Source organism: Otolemur garnettii, unplaced genomic scaffold (assembly GCF_000181295.1).
Source record: "Otolemur garnettii isolate 467f Iridium unplaced genomic scaffold, OtoGar3 scaffold00013, whole genome shotgun sequence".
In the NCBI taxonomy this organism is placed as follows: domain Eukaryota; kingdom Metazoa; phylum Chordata; class Mammalia; order Primates; family Galagidae; genus Otolemur; species Otolemur garnettii.
The window spans coordinates 4,093,424-4,099,365 of NW_003852408.1; the positions used below are offsets into that span (position 1 = coordinate 4,093,424).

The 5,942-nt window shown below is 39.6% G+C and overlaps 1 protein-coding gene across 1 annotated transcript in view; it reads left to right on the top strand.

The window, feature by feature from the left end:
- Positions 1–5,942, top strand: part of DNER (delta/notch like EGF repeat containing) — a 328,158-nt gene that overhangs the window by 282,423 nt on the left and 39,793 nt on the right. The window lies entirely within an intron of this gene.

Consider the following 5,942-nt stretch of genomic DNA (forward strand, 5'->3'; position numbering starts at 1 on the left):
GTCCTAGTCTGTCTCACCCAAGTGCTTCCTTAGGCAAATGCCACAAGTCTCCATTCAAAATCCCACTTGGCTTTATAGGAGTTGCCTAGAGATATCCTTGGCTGGTTGGACTAAAGTCTTAATGATTTATTGATGATTACAGGATCATGCTTCATTTCTGTGCTTCCAGATGGTTTCTGATCAGAGTAAAGGTCTCAGGTCTAATTCGTTAGTAAGGTATTGCTTTTAAGTTAGATAAGCCCAACCAAAAGTGGATCTGAACTAAGGGGTTTCTAGTGCCTGTTGGTATGATTTGAGGAACTCTCTTTTATCTATTACCCCACAAAATAACTTTCTTAACTTGTCTCTATTACCTAAAAGTTTACCTCTGTGATTTTATTCCTTTAAATTAGGCACTGTCCCTGGTAATAAAACTTCTGTATTAGTTAGTTATTGCTGTGTAAGAAACCACTCTTTTTAAAAATTATATCTTATTAAGATTCTGTGGGTTGATAATTTGGGCAGGGGTTAGATGGGCTGTCTCTTTTCTGCTCCATGTTCTTACTCATGACTTTGTTGTCAGCTGGAAAGTCAGCTGTGCAAGTGGCCTACGAGACATTTACAGGACATTTTACCCCATGCCACTGACTATACCTTCTTTTTATCAGCACGTGGGCTATTCTCCAAGACTGATCTCATCTTAGGCCACAAAACCTCAACAGATTCCAAACACTAGAAGTCATATCTCTTCTCAGACAATAGTGGAGCAAAACTAGAAATCAACCTCAAGAGAAACACTTGTAGAATCTTACATCACCAAATAAAAATAGACTTTTGACTTTTACTGCTTTATGTCCTTGTAAGTGAGCAAATGCTTTGTTTTTTGGCATCCTTAATTCAGTAGAGGTAGTTGGAACACAATCTGACATTTATTAACATAATTGAGTTGCAAATCCAGTTTATTTATGTTTTGAAATCTTCTTTGTAACGCAGCCACAGTGCTGGTGGTTAAGTTTCTCCATGAAGTTCATTAGCTGAAGTCCTGACTATACAGTAAGAGTCAGCTTCAGCCCTTGGGAGTTTACAGCTCTTAGAGATGATGGCCAAGAGGAAGGTTGTGTTTCTAGAACTGTGAGTGACTATGAGAAATTTCCTTGGTGTATTACAATTTTGGGGATTCAGCTTATTGGCTTGAGCATGGCAATGACTGATAGGCAGAAGATTACACATTTGCGTTGTGCCTGTGAATTCTGCTGGGGATGTGAGAGTTGAATGTACCCTTCCCCCCCAAAAAATCATGGTTTACATTGTGGATTCCATGTACCAAAATATTCTGGCATAATCTTAACCACAATGTTTTTTTTTTTTTTTTTTTTTTCTCTCACACAAATACTTTGGTACCAAACCACATATCTATAATTCTACCAGAAATAGTACAACTTGGTCAGACCATGTCTTGATAAATATTATCACCTTAGACTGTCTTTCATTTTCTGCTGTTCCTTGCAGCCAAAATGTTGTTCCCTCCAAGTCAAAGAAGCTGGAGGGGAGATGTTTGAAAAATTGTGCTCACTAATCTGAATTTGAACTTGCTGCTTCTTCCTCTGAGTAGGAACGTGAGACTCCAGTCACACAGTGAGCAATTATAAAACGTGTATTCTCTGTATCCTTGTCATCTTCCCTCATTAGCCCTTCCTTTTCAAATTCAGCATTTGCTGTCTGTTTAGAATTCTTTTGTATTACTTTTTCCCTTCCGTAAGTCTTGAGAGGAGCGTTGTTTCCCTCAGGCCAGGTGTCTCTGGACTGTAGATTGTTCAATGGCGCCTTTCACTGTTGGGAGTGATTGCTGTGTGTTCTGACCGTATGTCTTATGGTTTGTCACACAGTTAGGTGAAGCCACGGCTATTAAAATACATGACCATAGCATATGGCACTCACCACAGACAACCCCTACCATTTCTCTGCAATTTGGGGAGTCAAAAATTGTGGGAGATAGTGTTTACTTTGCTGTTCTGTAGCTTACTGTTCTCAAACGTGAGAGCGCATCAGACACACAGAGAGGCTTGTTGAATCACGGAGATCTGGCTACACCTTCAGAGTTTCTGATGCAGCCCATCTTAGGTGGGGCCTCAGAACTTGTATTTCTGACAAGTTCCCAGGGTATGTTGATGCTGCTGGTCTGGGGACCACACTCTGAGAGCCACTAATACAGTGTGATGAATGCAGACACCTCAAATAATGTAAACAAGAGGTCAGCTGAAACCAGATTTAATCAGTTGTGAAGTAAAAGGAATTAAATATTTTAAAAACCTTTCTGTACTTTCTCGCCTTTTAAAATTTCTCTTTGTTAACACACATACTTGTATGAAAATAGTCCTCTAGCTTTTATTTTCTCTCCAAAGTTCTGTGATGGAGCCTTAATATTTGATTTTGCCCACTACTCATTTGCCGCCTATGCTGGACCCGGTATCCAATCTTGGTACATTTCATAATGAAAAATATCTGGAGTGGGAGGGTTTGAGCCTACCTTTTATTTTCCAAATCTCTTATCCTCCTCCTTACCTTAGTCACAAACCAAGCCACTTTATGTGTTGAAAAACGTGCTAGATAATGAATTGAGGGTGCAGGATTATTTCATTACAATGCTGTGCCTGTTGTTTATATGTAAACACATAACACAATGATCTTTGACATCAAGTTCTGAAATACCATTTTGTCATTAATGTTTAATCTCGGTGCTTTAATCATGGTATTATAAGCATTTACATGTAAAAAATAATCTTTATAGCAAACTGGTAAGAGAAGTAGGCCACTTTATAATGGACAATTTTAACCATAGATACAGTATGTTTAGAGGATGTGTTGGTTGGTTTGTAAATTGTAAAGAAATATTTGAATGTTAAGTTTTGTTATTCAAGGGAACAGTATTTCTTCTCTAAGCATAATCTGGCAGATTGATTTTCATCCCTCTGAACCATGTATTTTCTTTTGTAATGGATATTTTTGTAGTTTCTCTTTTGTTAAACTCCCAAGTTACCTTTTTTCCTTATAGCTGGTATAGATCATAAGTAGAATCTACCCTCTAGTGGCCAAAAGCAACATGAAAAAAAGACACAAGACAAGGCTAAAAAATTATGAAGAGATTGATTTTTTTTCATGTGACTAGTTTGTAGCCTACTTCTAAAGGCAATTCCAAGAGAAGATTTTCAGAAATTTTTAGATCAACACAGAAAAATTCCCAAGGTGATGGAGAAGTTGACGGTCAAATGCCTTTAAACATGTGAGTGCTTTTGTTAAAACAGGTTCACTGTTGAGTTCTCTTGACTTCATAAGCATCAATAGTCACCCAATTCAGCTGTCATCTACAATGGAATCTTTGGTTTGTTCTTAAATGGTTTTTTGAAAGAGAATGCTATTTATAAGGATGTAACTTATAATAGTGATTGTTTGCTTTTCTACAATGTATTTAAGAAGTTTTTCTTTCTAATATAGATTAATTAAAATGTATACTCTTAATCTAGAGAAGTGTCAGGATTTTTAACATCTTCAGAGATCTATTCTATTTGTTAAAAGGTATCCTTCTTTTAAAAAATACTTTCTCTGTTAATTCTACATCTTATTCTGATAGCTATCTTTTGTGTCTTAAAAAGTGTCCTTTCGTAAGACTGGCCTTTTCCCTTCCTTTATAGACTATAAGAATTGCCCTCATCGCCCCATCCCCCTAAGAAAATCCTTAAAGGAAAGATTTTCTAATTTTACTTGTTCTCTTACTGCTCAAATGTTAGAGAGGATGATGGTCATTTCCTTCATAATCAGCAACATGAGTGTGGACTAGTGATACTAAAATGAAAGACCCGTGCAGAACAGATGATAGTATCCCTTTGTATCATACAAATAACATATTTCCATTGTGATGAATTAGAAAACATGACTATGCATATTTAAATTTATAAAATAACCCCTTAACAAAATCATCATCAATTTTGGAAAATATTTCCCCAGGCATTTTTATTCATATTTGTACAAGACAAATACTTGCAAAGAAAAGAAACTTGTATACTTGTGTATGCAAAGGTCATTCTGCCTTCTGACTGCATTTATTTTAGCAAATTCAATTCACCCAATTTGATCAGATGTCTTCTATGTTTGTCAACCTGCAAGCTAAAGAATCAAGAGGAGAACGGATTGTTGTTAATAAAAAAAAAATGTGGATTTCAGGATCATATCCTGATCACTCAAAGTTTTACTGGCAATCGGGCATCCAGATCCAGCTCATAGGTTAGTCATGGGATGAGGCTATGGAAAGGAAAAGGGGTAGGCTTATAAAAAGCCGAGCATAAGAAGATGATTTTGTTCTGAATTTGCCTCTGGCTGGTGAAATCTGGGCTAATCAAGCAGCCCTGTGGACAGCCCTGTGTTTCTCCAGTAAGTGGGTGTCACTGCCCACATGGAACATAGTTGTGAGCAGTGGTGTCCTTCATGGCCATGTGCTCAGGGCCTTTGCTGAGAATGTGAGGCAGGCACCTGTTGTACAAGTTTGGACCCTACATGGTCTTTTTAGTTCATGTTTGCACTGTAGGCCTGGCAACCACATACAAACATGAACTCAGACCGAAGTCTTAGACTAAATACGACACGTATTTATTAGGCACTCACAATGTGCCTGGGGTGTGTTAGATGCTTTCTTGGCATCAGTACCTCATGTACGGTGCCAACTGCATGTTTCCCAGAGGGAGGAGCAGGCCACCCTCCTTTATAAGTACCCTTTGTTGCCACTGGTACCCATGAGTCACCTTGAAGGAAGATGTGACACGCTGGCACTGGGCTGCAGCTGCACACCTGCTGGTCCAGAACTGCCCACCTAGACGTGCTATCAATACTGGGCTACAGAAGGTGTTTAATGAAAAGAAATGGTATCAAGTACATTTTATTTTCAGAACGGGTAACTTGGGGAGCAAGACTCTGCAGTCTCTTAAACTATCAGATTGTAATCCCCTCAATGCTCCCATCTCCATGACCTTCCAAGAGCAGTGCCCAGGGTCATCACACAGGCAGGGCTGTGGCTTTGCAGGGGACCCACAGCATTCCTGGAAGGGCCTCCGTCTCTGTGCATTGTAAATTCTGTCATGTTCTACACTGATTTCTCTTCCTCTGTCTGTCAGGTTTTCTCCCCTTCTGTCTTTTGTTTGTGTTCTGTTTGTGTTTCCATCTTGATACCTCTGCCTCTCGGCCTCCCTCTTCCTCTCTCTCCTCCCCCTGTGCTCTGCTCTCTCTGCTGTCCCTTCCTTTCCCCTTTCTTTCTACCTCTGACCTCCTGTGTCTTACATAGAACCTTTCTTTTTAAACTATGGCACAACTGACCTCTAGTGCTTGGCAATATAGTCAAAATTCAGGAAATACTCATTAAAGTAAACTGGTTTTTGTTTTTTTCCAAATCACATCTCTTGTCCTGGGATAAGCTTTCAATTCCTTTTGTTCAGTTAAGGTCTCCTTCTTTTATAATGTGATTCCACACCGCTTTCCACTCTATCTCCCTAGTCTTAGCCCCATCCTACTCATGAAATTCTGTTGTATTAATATTTGAAAGTGCCTAGAAGAGAAATTGGCCCACAGAAGGAAACTCAATAAATGTCAATTCCTCATTCCTCTAAAAAGCAATTGCCGTATCCTTTCCCAGCCCCCACCTCTCCGTCCTTCTTGTCCTTCACATCCTATTCATTACCGAGTATTTGTGTTGAGATGCGTATTCCAGCTGGCCCTGCCACCACCAGCATCCCAGCCGTGACTTCGCTGGACAACTGGAATAGCATCCTCACTGGTTTCTCCATGTTGGTTCTTTTTTTTTTTTGAGGCAGAGCCTCAAGCTGCCCCCCTGGGTAGAGTGCCATGGCATCACAGCTCACAGCAACCTCCAACTCCTGGGCTCAAGCGAGTCTCCTGCCTCCACCTCCCAAGTAGCTGGG